Source organism: Tamandua tetradactyla, chromosome 5 (assembly GCF_023851605.1).
Source record: "Tamandua tetradactyla isolate mTamTet1 chromosome 5, mTamTet1.pri, whole genome shotgun sequence".
Classification (NCBI taxonomy): domain Eukaryota; kingdom Metazoa; phylum Chordata; class Mammalia; order Pilosa; family Myrmecophagidae; genus Tamandua; species Tamandua tetradactyla.
In genome coordinates, this window is record NC_135331.1 from 164045787 (window position 1) to 164066032 (window position 20246).

Consider the following 20246-nt stretch of genomic DNA (forward strand, 5'->3'; position numbering starts at 1 on the left):
ATTTCTTCTTGAGTCGGTGTAGCTTGTTTGTATGTTTCTAGGAATTTGTCCATTTCATCTAAGTTGTCTAGTTTGTTAGTTTATAGTTGTTCACAGTATCCTCTTAAGATTTTTTTTTTATTTCTTCCAAGTCTGTAGTAATGACCCCCCCTCTCATTTCTGATTTTGTTTATTTGCGTCCTCTCTCTTTTTTCCTTTGTCAGCCTTGCTAGGGGTCCATCAATTTTATTGATTTTCTCAAAGAACCATCTTATGGTTTTATTGATTCTTTCTATTGTTCTTTTGTTATCCAGTTCATTTAATTTCACTTTAATCTTTGTTATTTATCTTCTGTTTATATTGGGGTTAGTTTGCTGTTCTTTCCCTAGTTCCTCTAGGGGAACAGTTAAGTCCTTAATTTTTGCTCTTTCTTCTTTTTTTAAGGTAGGCATTTAGAGCAATAAATTTCCCTCTCAGTACTGCCTTTGCCATGTCCCATAAGTTCTGTTATGTCATAATCTCATTTTCATTCATCTCCATTTAGGTACCTATTTCTCTAGCTATTTCTTCCTTGACCCACTGGTTGTTTAAGAGTATGTAATTTAATCTCTGTTTATTTGTGAAAGTTCTGGTTCTTTGGTGGTTATTGATTTCCAGCTTCATTCCATTGTGAACAGAGAAAGTGCTTCAAGTAATTTCAATCTTTTAAATTTATAAAGACCTGTTTTGTGCTCTAGCACATGACCTATCCTGGGGAATGTTCCATGTGCACTAGAGAAGAATATATATCCTGGTGTTTTGGGGTGTAATGACCTGTATATGTCTGTTAAGTCTAATTCATTTATCAGATTGTTTACTTTCTCTATTTCCTAGTTTTTAAAAAAAATATTTTTATTGCAAACCACAAACAAATATACAAACATTCCTTTTTAAAAATATTTTTATTGTAAACAACAAACAAACACAAACATTCTTGACATGGGTACAATTAATGGCTCACAATATCATCGCATAGCTGTGCATTCATTGCCATGATCAATTTTTTGAACATTTGCATCTCTCCAGAAAAATAAAGAAAAAAGAAAAAAGGAAAAACTCACACATGCTAAGCCCAAACCCACCCCTCATTGACCTCTGGTATTTTAATCTACGCAATTTATTTTAACCTTTGTTCTCCCTATTATTAGTTTATTTCTTATCCATATTTATTACTCTCCATATTGTAGATAAAAAGAGCATCAGACATAAGGTTTTCACAATCACAGTCACATTGCAAAAACTATATCATTATACAATCATCTTCAAGAAACATGACTACTGGAACACAACTCTACAGTTTCAGGTACTTCCCTCTAGCCACTCTAATATACCATAAACTAAAAAGGGGATATATATATAATGTGTATTAATAATCTCCAGGATAACCTCTTGACTCTGAAATCTCTGTCACTGACACTTTATTTTGTCTCATTTCACTCTTCCCCTTTTGGTTGAGAAGGTTTTTTCAATCCCTTGATGCTGAGACCCAAGCTCATCCTAGAATTTCTGTCTCTATTTCCTTATTAATCCTCTGTCTGGTTGTTCTATCTATAGAGTAGAGTAGTAGCATTATATTTTATATAAATAGAATCATGGAGTATTTATGTTTATTTTTGGCTTTTTCTTTTTCTTCTTTTGGTCAGTGATGACTTTGCCATTCGGGTCATGTTGTTTGCATATCAAGAGTTCATTCCTTTATGTTGTAGAGTAGTATTTCATTGTATGGATATATTGCAATCCATTCATCTATTGATGCACAACTGGAATGTTTCTAGTTTTTGGCTATTTAGAATAAACCTGCTACAAACATTTATGTATAAGCCTTTTTTGTGCACATTTGCTTTTGCTTCTCTTGGACAACCATCTATGAGTGAAATGGCTGGGTTATATGATAAGCTTTTCTTTTTAAGGAACTGTCAACTGTTTTCAGAACATTTTATGTTTCCAAAAATAGTAGATAAAAGTTTCAATTGCTTTACCTCCTCACCAACACTCAGTTATGATCAGGTTTTCTTTTTTTTTTTTTTGTAGCCATTCTAATGGGTTTGTAGTGGTATCTTATTGTAATTGAATTTACATTTCCCTGATGACTAATAATGTTGACCATCTTTGTGTGTGCTTTTTAAGAAATTTTAAAAAATATTTTTATCAAGAAATATCCACACATGTACAGTCCAATCATATTATACAATCAGTGGCTCACAATATCATCACATAGTTGTGTATTCTTCACCATGATCATTTTTAGAAAATTTGCATCACTGCAGAAAAAGAATGTGTGCTTTTGGCCATCTGTATTTATTCTTTGGTGAAATGTGTACTGAGATATTTTGCTCATCTTTAAGTTTGTATATTTTATTAATTGAGTTTTGAGAGTTCTTTATATATTCTAGGTACAAGTCCTTTGACTGATATACATGTTGTGAGTATTTTCTCCTGGTTTGTGGCTTGCCATTTTATTTTCTTAATGGTGTCTTTCTGTTCTAGTTTGCTAGTTGCTAGAATGCAACACACCAGAGATGGATTGGCTTTTAATAAAAGGGGATTTATTTAATTAAAAATGTATAGTTTTTCAGAGGAAAGGCAGCTAACTTTCAACTGAGGTTCTTTCTTACACGGGAAGGCACATGGCAATCTCTGCTGGCCTTCTTTCCAGGCCTCTGGGTTCCAACAACTTTACCTAGGGTGTTTCCTTTCTGCATCTCCAAAGGCCTGGGTTGAGCTGCGAGTGCTGAGATGAGGTATGCTGAGCTGCTTGGGCTGTGCTATGTTGAGCTCTCTCATTTAAACACCAGCCAATTAAGTGAAGCATCGTTCATTGCAGCAGGCACGCCTCCTAGCCAACTATAGATGTAATCAGCAACAGATGAGGTTCACATGCCGTTGACTCATGTTCACAGCAATAGAACTAGGCATCTTCACCTGGCCAAGTTGACACCTGAATCTAACTACCACACTTTCTAAGAGCAAAAGGTTTAGATTTTGATGAAGTCCACTGTGTCATTTTTTAATGGTTTGTGCTTTTTTCTATCTAAGAAACTTTTGCCTACTCTTAGGTTATAGTTATTTTCTCTTATGTTTTCTGATAGAATTTTATAGTTTTGGGGTTTATATTTAGGTCTGAGATTCATTTTTAGTTAATTTTTGTGGGTGAAGTGTGGTAAGTGCTGATGTCCATTTTTTTCCCATATGGATTTCCAATTGGTCCAGCATCATTGGTTGAAAAGACTCACTTCCCCATTGAACTACCCTAAAGCCTTTGTCTAAAATCAGTTGACCAAATATGTGTGGGCCTATTTCTAGACTATTCCATTCCATTGCTCTGCATGTCTAGAAATATATAAATGTATACATAAGTATTTAATTTTACATACAAATATATAAGTCTCAATATATAACTAAAAGATTCTGGAAGACTATACAAAAAAGTTAATATCCTAGTGTACGGTTTGGGGTATATTCTCATTTATATTGTTTTTTTGTGGGGGGGGTGGGTGTTTAGTGGTTTTTTTTTATTGAGCATCTATTACATTTACAATAAAAAAAATATGTAAGAAACTGTTTTAGAAAGAACCTAAAAGCAAAGTTCATGTGGTGCCAAGACTTTCAGATCTTATGTTTATGTTTTTGGAATACTCTGATTTTTTTCTTCTTTCATTCTGAGACTATGTATTAAACAATTTCTATGTGTAAGACATTACATAGAAGTTACAAATGTGAACAGCCAGAAATTATTCCTACCTTCATTGAACTTACAGACTGAGATGTACAGAAAAATAAATGGATCAATAAGCATATGGTTTTGTGATATAAATGCAATGAAGTCCCAAGACCTTCAGGGAGTACTTAGGGACAAGGAAGAGCTTTCTAGAGGAAGTGCCCTTCAAGCTGGGGCCTCCATTAGATATTCCTTCCTTTGAAGCCAGAGTGAGATGCCAGTGAATTTAACTTTTGGTGATAGAAAGTTGAGGGTGATCCAGTGGTTCATATTTTCTGTGAAATAGACAGTGAAATCATCTTCCATGATTGAGGGACAGAGGTATGAGAATGCAGATTGAAAATGAGCTTGTTCAAAGGGGTGAGCACAGCAAGGAGAGAAATGTGGCCTGATGGCAAAATGAGAATCCAGTTGAGGTGAAAACCATGGTTTTATCGGAGGTTAAGACTGCCTCCAAGATTAGCTTTCTACAGTGTGTGGAGAAAGGTGCAAGAGTAGAAGCCACAGTATAGAGCTTTGAATTTTAGAGCTGAAAGGGACCTTAAAGATAAATAGGGTAGCTGACTGATTTTTTTCTTTTTTGGAGGACAGGGTCTGGAATTTGTCTGATTTTAAAGATAAGAAAATGAAAAGGCAGAGTTGAGATTAGAGCCTGATCTTCTGATTCCTATCTGAGTATTCTTTCATGCCTACACCATAGAGGTTCCTTAATAGGTTTAAATCCATGAGAAGGAATTTTATTTATGTTTTTCTTAGTTCCCCTGCAATTATTATATGTTGCCACTGGGTTAAAGATAATGCCTTATTTAGGATTTCAAAATCTGATTCTCACGAAACCACATATACATAGTTAACGATATTGCTAAAATAGCTAACATTATTAAGAATTTACTAAGAAAGAAAAAATAAAAATAAATAAAAATTTAAAAAAAGAATTTACTTATATGTCTTCTGCTAGGGGACTTACATACATTTTTTTCACTTACTCCACATAAAAGCCCTATGAGGTGAGTTGTAGTATCAGCTCTATTTTACAGATGCAGAAATAGAGGCTTAGAGTGGTAGAGCGAGGAAGTAAAACCCAGGTAGTTTCTATTTTTTTCATAATTTTGTAATTAGAGAAATTGTGGGTTTACAGAAAAATGATGCATAAAATGCAGTGTTCTCTATATCACTCTATTATTAACACCTTGCATTAGTGTGGTACATTTGTTATAGTTAAAGAAAACATTTTTATAATTTTACTATTAAATGTAGTCCATGCTTTTTGTTAGACATCACTGTGTTGTACAATCCATGGATTTAAAAAGCAATTTTTATTTTAGCAATATATAAGCAATCTAAATTTTTCCCTTTTAACCACATTCAAATATATAATGCAGTCCTTTTAATTACATTCACAGTGTGGTGCTGCCATCGCCACCATCCACTACCAAAAACTTCTCCATTATCGCTAATAGAAGCTTTGTACAGTTTAAGTATTAACACCCTACTTTTAAATTTTAAATTTTTTACACTTTTTACCTCCAATAATTATAACTAATACCCAATAGTTACCCAATTACAACTATTGTAATAGTTATAATATTTACCCAAGTAAAGTAAATATTTTAACTCTCGTTTGTAGATGAGAAAAGGAAATGAGCCAAAAAGAGAGAAAATACCATGCCCAAGGTTGACCAAATATTGGTAAATTTCAGGAATTAAACTAAGGTTTGTCTGGTGGCAAAGTTCACATTCCTTCCACCAGGTTTTCTATACAGCCGCACTATGCCAAAGTTTCCAGACAATCATCTTGGTGACTATCCTTTTGAAAATTTCTAGCACAGGACTTGAGAAGTGATAAGTGCCTAACATACTTACATTATCTTCCTTTTGGTGCACCTGATCCTTCTAAAGTCTCTTAAAATGTGGCCCTCCAGGAACTGCCTGAAAATGTAGAGCTGTGTTCCAGTAGCCATGTTTCTTGAAGATGACTGTATAATGATATAGCTTTCACAATGCGACTGTGTAGTTGTGAAAACCTTGTGTCTGATGCTCCTTTTATCTACCTTATCAACAGACGAGTAAAACATATGGAATAAAGATGAATAATAGGGGGAATAAATGTTAAAATAAATTTAGAGTGAAATGCTGGTGATCGGTGGGGGGTGGGGTGGGGGGTATGGTATTGGTATCCATACCAATGTATGAATTTTTTTCTGTTTTCTTTTTATTTCTTTTTCTGAATAGATGCAAATGTTCCAAGAAATGATCATGATGATGAATATGCAACTACGTGATGATATTTCGAATTACTGATTATATATGTAGAACGGAATGATCAAAAGTTACAAATGTTTGCGTTTGGTGTTTTTTTGTATTTAAAAAAAATTAAAAATTTAATTAAAAAAAAGAATGAGAAAAAAAAAATGTGGCCCTCCAGATAAGTCATTCCAGACCAGAGGAAGGGCCCTAGAAGGCTTTGAGTATCCTGTTGAAAATGAACTGCTGTATGTTCAGTTAAATACTGGTATTTAAGCATTGGTACATCCACTAAAAGTGTTTTATTACAGGTTAGACTGGGAGGAGGAATTTGTATCCTACAAGGTAGTCTCTTAAACATCATGAAATTTTTTCCATCTTCACTCTTTTGCTGTTGTCCTAAGCCCTTTTAGAATGTGAGTGTTTTTCTAGACTGAGTGTTTTTCAGTCTCCCTTAAGTAGAGATCCTAATTATTTCCTGTTGTAGTTTACTAACTGCCGGGATGCAATACACCAGAGACAGATTGGCTTTCAATAAAAGGAGATTTATTTAGTTAACATATAATTCTTTAGAGGAAAGGCAGCTAACTTTCAACTGAAGTTCTTTCTTAAGCAGGAAGGCACAGGGTGATCTCTACTCGCCTTCTCTCCAGACCTCTGGATTCCAATGACTTTTCCCGGGGTTATTCCTTTCTGCATCTCCAAAGGCCTGGGCTGAGCTGCGAGTGCTGAGATGAGGTATGCTGAGCTGCTTGGGCTGTACTATGGTGAGCTCTGTCATTTAAGCACCAGCCAATTAAGTCAAACATCGTTCATTGCAGCAGGCTCGCCTCCTTGCATACTGTAGATGTAATCAGCAACAGATGAGGTTCACATACCATTGGCTCATGTCCACAGCAATAGAACTAGGCACCTTCACCTGGCCAAGTTGACACCTGAACCTAACTACCACATGTTCACCCCTTGTCAACTTGGCAACTATACACATCACCTTAAACAATATTAAAGTGACAAAAATTCTCTTCTGGCTGTTGGACCTATGAATCACAAAACAAGTTATCTGGTGACAATGGCAAAGGAGGACATTCACAGGATACAGGTTTTCATTTCCATAGGGAGAAATTGGAAGGAACACAAGAGTCACAAGACCCAAGCAGTTCTGAAAACCTGCAGGGCAAACAACATTGGATTTCAAAGTCTGAAAGTCATTTATCCTTCAGCTTTAGAAAGTGGCAGTCCCACCCTTTCCAAGGGTCTTCGCAGTTGTCTGCCTCTTTCCAAATCAACCTCAGGGGACATTGAGGAGATCACTGTTTTCTTTGCTCCACCCTCTCCCAAGCATCGGGGCCACACCTGGGCTCTCTGCCATTTCCGGGGAACACGCGCAACCCCTCCATGTGGTGGCAGCCAGATTCTCCCTGGTTCCCAAGGAGCATGCTATACCTTTTCCAAGGCCTAAGGCAGCACAACTCTTCCACTGCAACGAGGTGGAAGACTCATCCTCACCCTTCAGGGCAAACTCACCCTCTTCATGTGCATGGGTGGGTCCACTCTCCTGGCCTGAGGTTTCTTGGCTTCAGACCTGAACTCCCATGGTTCTCATTCTGCAAACTCCAGTTTGTCCCTTTTGTGTCCCCCTTTGTTCCGATTGGCAGTGGTTCCATTTACACCAACAGTCTCTTCAAGCACTCCAGGATTTTGCCATCATTCTCTTCACAGTTCCTCCAAAGTATTCCCCATATCCATCCAAAAAATGGGTCCAACATGACTGGTATTTGCAAACTGCAACAGCACCCCACTCTTTGTACCAAATCTGTTCTAATTTGCTAGCTTCCAGAATGCAACACACCAGAGATGGATTGGCTTTCAGTAAAAGGGGGTTTATTTAGTTAATGTACAGTTCTTCAGAGGAAAGGCAGCTAACTTTCAACTGAGGTTCTTTCTTAAGCAGGAAGGCACAGGGTGATCTTTGCTGGCCTTTTTTCCAGGCCTCTGGGTTCGAGCAACTTTCCCTGGGGTGATTCCTGTCTGCATCTCCAAAGGCCTGGGCTGAGCTGTGAGTGCTGAGATGAGGTATGCTGAGCTGCTTGGGCTGTGCTATGTTGAACTCTCTCATTTAAGTACCAGCCAATTAAATCAAATATCATTCATTGCGGCAGGCACACCTCCTTGCCAACTGCAGATGTAATCAGTAACAGATGAGGCTCACATGCCATTGGCTCATGTCCACAGCAGTAGAACTAGGCACCTTTACCTGGCCAAGTTGACACTTGAAACTTACTACCACATTTCCTTTATTCAAAAGAAAACCAAGGTGTCCAATTGCCTTTATGCATATGTTCTTGACACTGAGATTTCCTGTTGACAGCATTTGACAATCTTCTATGCTTACTCTTTGTCCCTGGCTTCCCATGCATTTCCAAAAGTATTGGGGCCTAGGAAAGCTGTGTAAGATATCTTTTACACTTATGCAAACTGTATAGCTGGGTAATGATCTTTTCTCTGCAAATATAAGGTACATTTTCCACTTACCATATTAAAAAGCAAATCTGTTGCCTAACTCTTTGTCCTTTGGAGCCATAGTACTTGAAGTTTGCATCAAAAGATCCCTTTGCAGATTATTAACACAATTAGATACATCTCTAATGCAACTTTGACTTGGAGAACCTTAGCCGCATCACAATGTGATGTTTGGAGGTGCTAATAGTTTAGGAACCCATCTTCAAGATGGGTTTATTTAAATAGAATGTACCACTTTTTAAACAAAGGAATACAGTGAAGTTAAAACCCAAGGGGCTGTGAAGGGGGCTGCTGTATGAGTTAGTAGGGTTCATGTGCTTATTTGCAGCATCCTTTACTCTGGACCATTTTATACAATCATTCTAGATTCCTTCACATGGATTTTTTTTTACCTCTTATTCCTTTACTAATTCAGAAATCTCTATTTTTGCCTTTTCCTCATTTTTTGCTTCTTTTAAATACCTTTGACTGTTACGTCTAGCTCTAGTTACATTTATACTGTGCTGGTTTGAAAGGATGTATGTCCCCTAGAAAAGCCGTGTTTTAATCTAAATCCTATTTCATAAAGGCAGAATAATCCCTATTCAATTCTGTATGTTTGAAACTGTAATCAGATCATCTCCCTGGAGATGTGATTTAATCAAGAGTGGTTGTTAAACTGGATTAGGTGATGACATGTCTCCACCCATGTGGGTGGGTCTTGAGAAGTTTCTGGAGTCCATTGAAAGGGGAAATATTTTGGAGAATGAAAGAGATTCAGAGACAGCAGAGAAGAATGACATAGCCACAAGAAGCAGACAGTCCACAAGCCAGTGACCTTTGGAGATGAAGAAGGAAAAGGCCTCCCGGGAAGCTTCATGAAACAGGAAGCCAGGAGAGGAAGCTAGCAGATGATACCTTGCTTGCCATGTGCCCTTCCAGCCAAGAGAGAAGCCCTGACTGTGTTCGCCATGTGCCTTCTCACTTGAGAGAGAAACCCTGAACTTCATTGGCCTTCTTGAACCAAGGTATCTTTCCCTGGATGCCTTTGATTGGACATTTCTATAGACTTGTTTTAACTGGGACATTTTCTCAGCCTTAGAACTACAAAGTAGCAACTTATTAAATTCCCCCTTTTAAAAGCCATTCTGTTTCTGGTATATTGCATTCTGACAGTAGCAAACTAGAACATATACAGTGTACTGGTTTGAAAGGATTTATGTGCCCTAGAAAAGCCATGTTTTAATCCTAATCAATCTTGTGGGAGCAATGGATTCTTCTAACCCCTATTCAGTACCATAAGCCAGAAGCTTGATTAAGTCATCTCCATGGAGATGTGACTCAATCAATTGTAGGTATTAAACTCGATTAGATGGAGACGTGTCTCCACCCATTCTAAGTGGGTCTTGATTAGTTTACTGGAATCCTATAAAAGAGGAGACATTTGGAGAGTTCCTTTTTGAGAACTAGGAGAGAGCCACGGAACCACGACAGAATGGCAAGAGAACCACAGAGTCCACCAGCCAGCGGCCTCTGTAGATGAAGAAGGAGAAGGCGCCAGCTTGCTTCCTGAAGCAGAAGCCTGGAGAGGAAGCTAGTAGACATCGCCCTGTTTGCCATGTGCCTTTCCAGTGGAGAGAGAAATCCTGAGCTTCAGCAGCCTTCTTGAACTAAGGTATCTTTTCCCGGATGCCTTAGACTGACATTTTTATAGACTTCCTTTAATTGGGACATTTTCTCAGCCTTAGAACTGTAAACTAGCAACTTGTTAAATTCCCCTTTTTAAAAGCCATTCTGTTTCTGGTATATTGCATCCCAGCAGCTAGCAAGCTAGAACACACAGGTTTTTAGGAATGAAGAGAAGCTCTATTTGTATCTTATCAGCAGTCCCTATGCATTTACAATGTTGGATTATTGGAACTCAGGTATTTTAATTTACTAATGCTGTCAGAATGCAATATACCAGAAATGTATCGACTTTTATAAAGGGGATTTATTATGTACAAATTTACAGTTCTAAAGCTTTAACAATGTCCAAACTAAGTCATCCAGAGAAAGTTACCCTGACTCTGAAGAAAGACTGATGTCTGTCACATGGGAAGGCATGTGATTGGCATCTGCTGGTTCTTTGCTTACTGGGTTTTGTTGCTTTCAGCTCCTGGCTTCAGTGGCCTCCACTCTGAGCCTCTGTCTGTCTCCAAGCATCTCCAAATGTCTATATCTAAGCTTTATCTAAAATGTTTCACTGTGTTGACTCTTTTAAGGACTCAGGAAACTAATTAAAGCATACCTTGTATAGGCAGGGTCACATCTCCATCTAATTAAAAGGTTGCACTCCTAATTGGGTGTGTCGCATCTCCATGGAAACAACCTAATCAAAAGATTCCACACTACAGTGGGTCTGCCCCAGAAGATTGGATCATGATGAAAAGAAAATGGCTTTTCTGGGGTGCATAATAGTTTTAAACTAGCATACCAACCACTTTCTTTAAAGATGGATACAGGTTGGAGAAGGAAAGAGGATAGCATAGATAACAATTCCATAGTGATACATAGTATGAGACAATTAGTGAGTAATTTGCCATGCTTATGATATTTCTGGTTCTGATATATCAAATTAATCCTAGTTCGAGAGTGTTCCTTCCATTTCTATTTTCCGAAAGAGTTTATGTAGGTTTGGTGGTTTTTGTTTTGTTTTGCTTTGCTTTTTAAATGTTTGAAAGAATTCATGAGTAAAGCATGTGGGCTTTAATTTAATTTTTAAAATATTTATAAGACTTATTTGTATTTTTTAATTGTTTTCACATCAGTTTTAGTTAAATTGTGTTTTTAAAGAAATATGTGCATTTCATCTAAGTTTTTGAACATTTAACTTTAAATTGTTCCTAGTATTTCCTTATTAGCCTCTTAATATTTGTAGCATTTGTCATTGTGTCAGTTATTTTTATACCTAATATTGGTAATTAGTATTTTCACTTTTGTTGATCAATTTAGTTAGCGCTTTATTAATTCTAATGATTCTTTGTTCAAACTTACTTTTTTTCTCTTTTGTATTACTTGTTCATTTTTTCTGCTTCATTAATTTCCACTCTTATCTTTGTATATGCCTGCCTTCTATTTAATTTGGGTTTAACTTGCTCTTCTTTCTTAAGGTAGAAAGTTACTGATTAAATCATTCTTGATTGCAATAGGTACTTAATGCTATATATTGTCCCCTAAGCACTGCTTTAGTTTCATCTCACAAATTTGATATTTTATTATTTCATTTTTATTAATTTCCAAATATTTTCTTATTAATTTTGTGGCTTTTCTCTTTAACTCTTGGCTAAGTAAGTGTTTTGCTTAATTTCCAAATACTAGGGAATTTTCAAATATATTTTTTATTATTGATTTTTAATTTAATTCTTTTGAGGTCGGAGAATAAATTATTGTAATCCTTTTACATTTATTTATTGAGGGTTTTTCAATGGCTGGGCACATGATCTATCTTGGTAAATGTTCCAAATAGATTTAAAAAAACTCTGTTCTTCAGTTTAGGGGTATTGTGTTCTATAATGCAAACTAGGTCATGTTTGTTAATAGTGTTGTTCAAGTCTTCTATATATTTACTGAGTTTCTGTTTACTTTTTTTGCTACTGAGAGAGGAGTGTTGGAAGCTCCAACTCCAATTATGTATTGGTTTATTCTTTCTCTTACTTTTGTCAGGTTTTATTCCATGAATTTGAAGTTCTGATATTAGTAGTTGGATATACATTAAAGATTATAAAGTCTTTATTAGGAAATATCCCTTTTTACCCCAGGTATTAGTCCTTGTCCTAAAATTTACTTTGTTTGATATTAATATAACCGTTCCTGATTTTTAATTATTAGAGTTTAAATGGCATATCATTTTCCATTCTTTTCCTTTTTTAATTTTATTTTTTTTAGAGACTGGTGTGATTTTTATTCAATTTGACATCCTGATTAGTATAAGAACAGTGAGAATTATGCTTTACAAGCATTACATTGATACTACATCATTGTGATATGGCTTTACACTGATTGTATTTAGGGGAAAAAATGAAATTAGAATTAAGACAATAACAACATGTACAAACTGAACATACTACCCTGAGACAGTACTTAGCATGAAGCCTTTTTGGTTAGGTGGTGTTTGATACTGCTGCATGCAGATCAGTCATTGCTATGAATAGCTCCATTTAAATTAAAAAAAAAAAATCCCTTCTACTGGCCCACAATGGCCATAAGAAACCTTTGGTAATCTCCACTGGTATCACTTGCCATCATTGTACCCAAGGTCTTCTGATACCTCTGATTGAACATCTGTTTTATTTATACAAGATCAATCTTACTGTGAGTAACCACAGTCCTGACCAGGGTAGAGTCATTTGTGCCAGCACATTTCATCGACTAGTATAGCCTCTTAGTAAAGAAGACAGGGTGGTTCAGAGCATACTGCAAGATGGCCTTCAAAGGACTTTCAACATATCCAGAAAGCTCATGGCTAACACTGCTGAATAAATCTCGATTAGCCATCCTAGAATAAACTTCCATGGTAGCTTTCAGCTGAGGAAAGCTTCTTGGGGCAAGAATCATATTAAAGCAAGATTCATCTGTCCCAAGTCTCCCTTCACCAGCTTGATAGAGATGCTAAGCATCTTCCTGAGCCATTTGATGATTTACATTCTGGTTCTCATCACAATTTCCCTGGCACATGAATACAAGTAAATGTTCAAAATGCCCTGATGTCTCTGTCCTAATGTCCTTTTCAAGGTCTCATCCAAATTCTGATTGATAACACCTGACAGTTTCTCAGATTTCCTGATTTGTTCTTAGGCACAAAATTTCAATTGAGACACGTTCCTGAGCTCCTGCTCTCTTCATTGCATTCCATAAATTCCGGGCACCATAATATATCGATGGCATGAATAGAGGGGGGATCAGTTCTTTCCTATTTCCACTTAACTCTGATTTGAGATCATGGATTAAATCCTTGCCATACATGGTCTTAAAAGCTGCTTTAATTTTTTTTGCCTTTGACCATTGGAACAATTGGTGACAACATCTATAGTGGTCTGCTATCTGTCCCAAAACCCTTCATTGCTTTTTGGAGATTTCTGCATCTTTCAAGGCATCAAAGTTAGCAGCAGGTTGGATTGTTCCTTGAGTGCCCTGAGTCGTTGCAGCAGGCTGATCAGGGTAAGGAACCTGTCCTCCAGGATACTGAGAAGTCATCTGCCCTCCAGGAAAGCTATCTGGTATAGGGACCTGGGTGGGGCCACTGCCACAGAACTGTGATAGCAGCTGTGGATAGCCAGAAAGTCTTGCTCCACCTGGTGAGGCTCCAAATTTTGACTGGAGGAACTCCAAGATAGGATGGGACTCTTCCTGGCATTGGACCCCCAGGATTGCTTCCAGAGGTTGTATCACCTTCAGGGGCAGGGTAGGGTCCAGCTCCTGGGTAACCACTACTTGGTGTCGGTGGATAGGCACCTCCTCCCACTGGAGGAAGGCCACTAGGATAAGAACACTTATCCAGAGGGGGAAAAGAAGACTCCTGATCTGCAGGAGGATTTCCAGGGAAAGGTGTGTAGCCAGTGGGGGGATAGCCTAGGTATGACTTTCCAACTCTGAGGCAGGCACCTCACCTCCATGCTTCTACTTCTAACTGATCTGTGTCCTTATATCTAAAGTGTATTTCTTGTAGGCAGCATGTAATTAGATCTGGCTTTTTCATATAAACTGACAGCCATTGCCTATTAATTGGTATGTTTAGTTCATTTACATTTAATGTATTTACTGATATGGTTGGTTTTAATCCTGCTACTTTGCTATGTCACAATGATTTAACTTTGCTGTTTCAGTGCAAAAACAGTCATAGGCAATAGCAAATTGCATGGCTGTGTTCCAGTAAAACTTTATTTGGGCTGGAGGTGTAATATGTCACCATGCTATGGGGTTTATAATAGGCATTTTTAATTTATTGTAATACCTTCAAATAATACTAGTAAGTGTGCTATTTTTTTACACATTTTTTTCTACATGTAATTTTAGCTCACCATACATTGTTACTACTTTTGTTTTAAATTGTCGATTATCTATTAAAGAAATTTGAAAACCAAGAAAGATGTATTTTGTATTTACTCATATGTATACTTTCTTAAGCTTTTTCGCTGCATAGTTCTTTTCTGTTTGGTTCTCTGCCACACTATTCCACCTCAGCCTCCTTGTTCTTTGATATCTAGCTCCTCAGATTAGTGAGACTGCAGTAGTCTCTTTGTATTCCTTCTCCCTTTCCTGGGTTCTGATAAGTCCCCTTGGCAGAAAGCTGGGCAGTAATGAGGCTCATCTTGTTAGTTTTCCACATTTTAGGATCACAGTCCTATAATGACAGCTCTAAATCTAAATAGTTGTATCCTATAATTTTTCTGTATCCTAGTTGTTTCTAGGTGAAGAGCTGGTTTGGTACCAGTTACTCCACATGGCTGGAAATAAAGGTACAGATGTATTCATCTGTGATAATGATATCTAATGCTCAGTGAGATGATTTATTTTTAAAACTCTCACGATAGTTTTCCAAAAAGAGAGCAGGGTGGTTCTTGGTAGGTGTTGTTATCTTCTTATGTCAAATATGTCACTTTAACAATATTCAATGGGGCTACAGAATAAGGAAACATTAGTAACATATTTTCCTCTTTTTTTTGGAAGAAACGGATCTTACAAACTTTCATTTCTTTGAAATAGTTTTCAGTTTTCCTTAGGAATTTTCTTCATTGACTAGAGAGAAGCAGAGCTAATGTAGTTCAATTTAAGTATTTTCAAACACCCATTTGCCTAGTGAAGTTCACGCTGTTCACAAACACTTGCACTAGACACTTAATGAAATATAAACATTCCAGCTTAGATCTTTCGATTTTTCTTGCAAACACATGCCCCAGTGATCTCTAGCATGTTCCATGGATAAAAACAATCTGCTTTGGAGCCAGGAACAAAAACACGCAATCTTGATTATTGGTGTTTCAATAATATATTTTATCTTCTTCCGAAGTTCAGTTAAATGTCACAAAAAGGAAAGCACATATATAACTTATAGAATAGACATTCAGTCAATAAAGCAATTGCTTTTTCTCTTTTTTTCCTTCCAATTAGCAATAGTCTATCCAGGCTTGATGTTTTTCTATTTATTTATTTTTGGATCATTTAAAAAATATTTTTTTATTGAGAAATCTTTACACACATACAGTCCATACATGGTACACAATCAATGGCTCATAATATCATCACATAGTGTGTATTCATCACTATCATCATCATTTTTAGAACATTTGCATCACTCCAGAAAAAGAAATAAAAAGAAAAAAGAAAAAACTCATACAGCCCAAACCCCTTACCCCTCTCTCTCTCATTGACCACTAGTATTTCAGTCTACCCAGTTTTTTACCCTTTATCCCCCCATTCATTATTTATTTATGTTTATCCTTATTTTTTTACTCAACTGTCCATACCCTGGATAAAAGGAGCATCAGACAGAATGTTTTCACAATCACACGGTCACATTATAAAAGCTATCAGGTTATACAATCATCTTCAAGAATCAAGGCTACTGGAACACAGCACCACAGTTTCAGATACTTCCCTCCATCCACTCCAATATACCATAACCTAAAAAGGGATATCTATATAATGCTTAAGAATTACCTCCAGGATAACTTCTGACTCTGTTTGAAACCTCTCAGCCACTGACACTTTATTTTGTCTCATTTTTCTCTTCCCCTTTTTGCTCAAGAACACTTTCTCAATCCCATGATGCCAGGTCCTGGCTCATCCCAGGAATTCCGTCCCACATTCAGGGATAAGAAGTTTCTAGAGAATTGCCTATTTACATTTTACCAGTTACATGGCTAAAATAGTCTTGGAGATTAACTTTGATCCTCAAATGCCATCTTGAAAACATATTTTTACCCTTCTCCATGAATTTTCAGGGGTCTTATTCTGATTTGAACAGTGTTTGTTGCTGGAGAAGATCAAATGAGACAATATATGGCCATATGTTTTTTGAAAAGTTTTGAAAATATAAGTAAGATATCTTTTGCCTTGCTCACACTCTATAAGTGGACCATAAACTTAGAAGGCGTGGAAATAGCAATGGATGGTATAAGCAGCCCCTGCAGTGTTTGGGACCATCCCATTTGGTGGGATGAGGAGAGGCTGAGAGGGATCCCTCAAAGGATAAGGATATTTCTTAGGATATCGACAAATAGGGAGCCTTATGGTAGATAGGGATTTTATTAAATCAAGAATATAAAGCTAAATTTGGTCCATGTATTCATAGAAATCTGTCTTAAGCTTTTCTTTTACCTGGGACAATTTAATCAATCCTGGTTATTTATTATTCCAACTCATCAGGCAAGTCTGTATTTCTTTACCCACCCATTTCAGGAAACACCACAGCGATTTTTTTCTTTTTATTTATTGTTTTCACTTTGTAAGGATTGATAATATAGGCCACCTGGAATTAGCTTTTTTCTGTCTACCCTTATCATTAAATTCAAGTGTAGAGTTTCACCCCTGATATACTCAGTGAAACGATTCAAATGTTACTTAAACAGTTTAATAAGCCAATTTGCAAAACAATAGTACTAAATGAGTTACTCACAACCTACTGTCATATAACATTAGAAATAAGTGTTTCTTGCTGAAATCCTGCCTTAATCTGTTAGCTAGTCCGTAAAGGTTTAGGGAGATTGTGTTTAACCTATTTCCCTAATGGCAATTAAATGTTTTCATTTCCTGGGAAAGATTTGCCAGTGAAATCTCTCTGGCCTGACTACCCTTATAAATTCTGTCTCCATCCCTCCCCCTTACACTCCCCATTCCTGTCCAGAAACACTTCTCCTTAGTCCTGTCATTAAGGCCAAAACATCCAAAACATTCCCTGTGTGTCTGGGCATTGCACTGTGAGGAAGAAATGATTAAGCAGCCAAATGTTTGAAACCCAGCTAAATGTACCGATTATCATCTGCTTAACTCTTTCTTATCTCAAACTGCGTTGGGCTTACTGGCTGGAACCCATTGTTCTCCTTTTCTTGACATTAATGAAAAATCAGAGCAGCAGGCTAAATTCCTGAGGTGGCTGAAAGTGACCAGCAGAACTGATTTATTCGTCCCCTCCTTTTCAGGACCCTTCCAACCAGATTAGATCATTAGAGAGTGTGGAATTGTTAGAATAAACATAGTTGTCTCTTGTACTGACACACAAAGTTAAACACATCACTTCCATCCACACCCAACCCAGAGTATATTTAGCCTCTAGTGAAAGAATTGAAGTGGCTTGTAGATAATTTGCATAAGGGATCTACTTTTAGTTTTTGTTCTACGTTTATGCCTGCAGCTTCTTAGTGTAAAGCAGGTTTTTCATTTCAAATCTGTATCCTCTGGGCTCAGGGGTTGTCTGGATATATACTTGACTAAAGTAGATCAGTAAATTATGTATTTCTTATTTTTTATAGTTAGGAAAATTATTATTAACTTGAAGTTTGTGGATTTAAAACAAAAATGCATTTCAGCGTTAACAGCATGCATCTTTTTCCACGCTCATGTAATTGCATAGGAACACAAAGATATATAACGTTTTCTGAGATTGTTCTTGAAAAATTGGATCATATTTTTCATTCATTGCTTTTCTCAATGAATAAAGCCACTATTATGGGTCCAACAACATTCTATTTAATTTATTCCTGGTATCCAATGGTATGGCTTTATTACAGTTTATTGAAACCATTGCCACATTAATGGGCAGTCATTTGGTTTCCTTGTGTGTTTTTTTTTCCCCTGCTATTAAACAGCACAACAATCTAGGAGAGGGAATAGTCACATGGATTCTAAGTTTTGAACTGCTTGAATTTGAATTCTGTAATACCATTTACCAATTTTGTGATCTTTGGCAAGTTACTTAACCACTCTAGGCCTCGTTTTCCTCTTCTGCAAAATGGAATTAGTAGGAGTATCTACTTCCCAGGCCTCTTCTCCAGTGAAGTCCGGCACTTGCCCAGGCTTAGGAGCGAAGAGAACTCAGTTTAGTGGCTGGAAGAAAGGGTCAAAGTAACCTTTGAGCTTGTGATCTTCTTGGGGGTGTGGGGCAGGGCTGTCCAAGGATCCCACTTGGAGCCTTAGGACTCCCTGCCTCTCCCCGGCTCCCTTTTGGATCTGGGAAGCTGTGTGTATTGGGGGTAGGGTGGGGAGTCCATCCAGATATCCCCAGGTCCTTCCATCCAGGTCTTGCCGTGAGTCAGGCAGAGCCCAAAGCCTCCCTTCTTCCTTCCTGGCCTGCCCCGCCCTTACTGGGTAGCAGCAGGAACACTGCAGGCTACCGAACTTTCCAGAATCCTGTTTAGAAGAAAACTGTCTACTTCATCCATGTATTTCTCTGCCTCATAAATTTAAAGTGATATGTGTCTTGAATGTACTTTCATGTCTGGATAATTGAATCAAAATAGACATCCATAGCTACAAAATTGTGGTAACAGGTCCTTGAGATTCTGTGGAAGGCCTGGGATTGCGTGTATATGTTTAGGGATCATCTGAGTAGATGTTAATTAAACAGGAATGTCTCCTGTGTGGAATTCTGGCTCTCCTCCTCCCAGGTCTTTTGATCTGCATTGCTATTAGTGCTACTATATGCCTCTGTTACATTTCAGTGTCATTGTTCATCTGAGAGAATGTTCTTCTAAATAGTATGAAGCCTCCCTGCAGTACCCACCCCCCCCACAACTAATACATTTTTTCACATTGCTCAAAGGTTAATGTTTCTGGCCAGGAGCAGAATGAGGTAGATGAAGGAAGGTTTAAAATTTTAAAAAGCTTCTGTATCAAATAATGCTTGAGAAAAAAAAAACATTGTTGTAGGATTTACTGTTTATTTTGTCATTCTTTTATTTCTTTTACTTCAAATTAAGTTTTATACCTGAAAATTAAAGTGATGCATGTTAGTTGGAGGGAATGTGGGAGACACAAAAAGTAAAAGGTTTGCATGAAGCCATCAGCTGTGACTATAAAAGGCTAGCATGTGGGTTTGTTTTTTTTTTAAGGGTGATAGAACTGTTCCATATCCTGATGGTGATGGTGATTACATGTGTTAAAATTCATAGAATGTACATCCCACCCCCAAAGTTCATTTTACTGAATGATAAATGAAACAAAAGTAGTAAAATAAAAACTGGAACCGTCCACAATTCCTCTGCCTAGTGTTAATGGTCTATTTTTCCCTGCTAGTATTTCTATGAATATAACCACAGATTTTTTTTTTCTATGCTGTATGGCGGGGGTCACATTTCGTTCTTTTTCCATATGACTGTCCTGTTATTGCAGTACCATTTATTGAATTTTTTTGGGTGGGGAGGGGAAGTGCATAGGCTGGGAACTGAACTCAGGTCTCCCACATGGCAGGTGAGAATTCTACCACTGAACTACCCTCACACCCCCTATACATGTTTTTAAAATGGGGGCTATATGTTTATTTGTACAGCAATTTTCAACATGTTAAGCATTTTTAGTATCATTAAATATTCTTTAAAAGCACTTTTATATGGTTGGGTAATATTCTACTGCCAGATATACTTGAATTTATTTAACTGTTTATGTAGTACATTTCCCCAGTATTATTTTAAACACAATTTAAAAATAAAAATTCTTAATCTAAAAATAAATGCTTAGCTTTTACTCCCACTAGAATTGTCCTCAGAATAAAATCCGACCTTCTTACCACAGG

The 20246-nt window shown here is 37.0% G+C and overlaps 1 long non-coding RNA gene and 1 pseudogene across 1 annotated transcript in view; one reads left to right on the forward strand and one right to left on the reverse strand.

Moving 5' to 3' along the window:
* The window catches only part of LOC143682853 (uncharacterized), a 35743-nt gene that overhangs the window by 12294 nt on the left and 3203 nt on the right, over positions 1-20246 (forward strand). The gene's annotated exons all lie outside the window — the stretch shown is intronic.
* LOC143682430 (annexin A7 pseudogene) lies at positions 12704-18897 on the reverse strand (annotated as a pseudogene).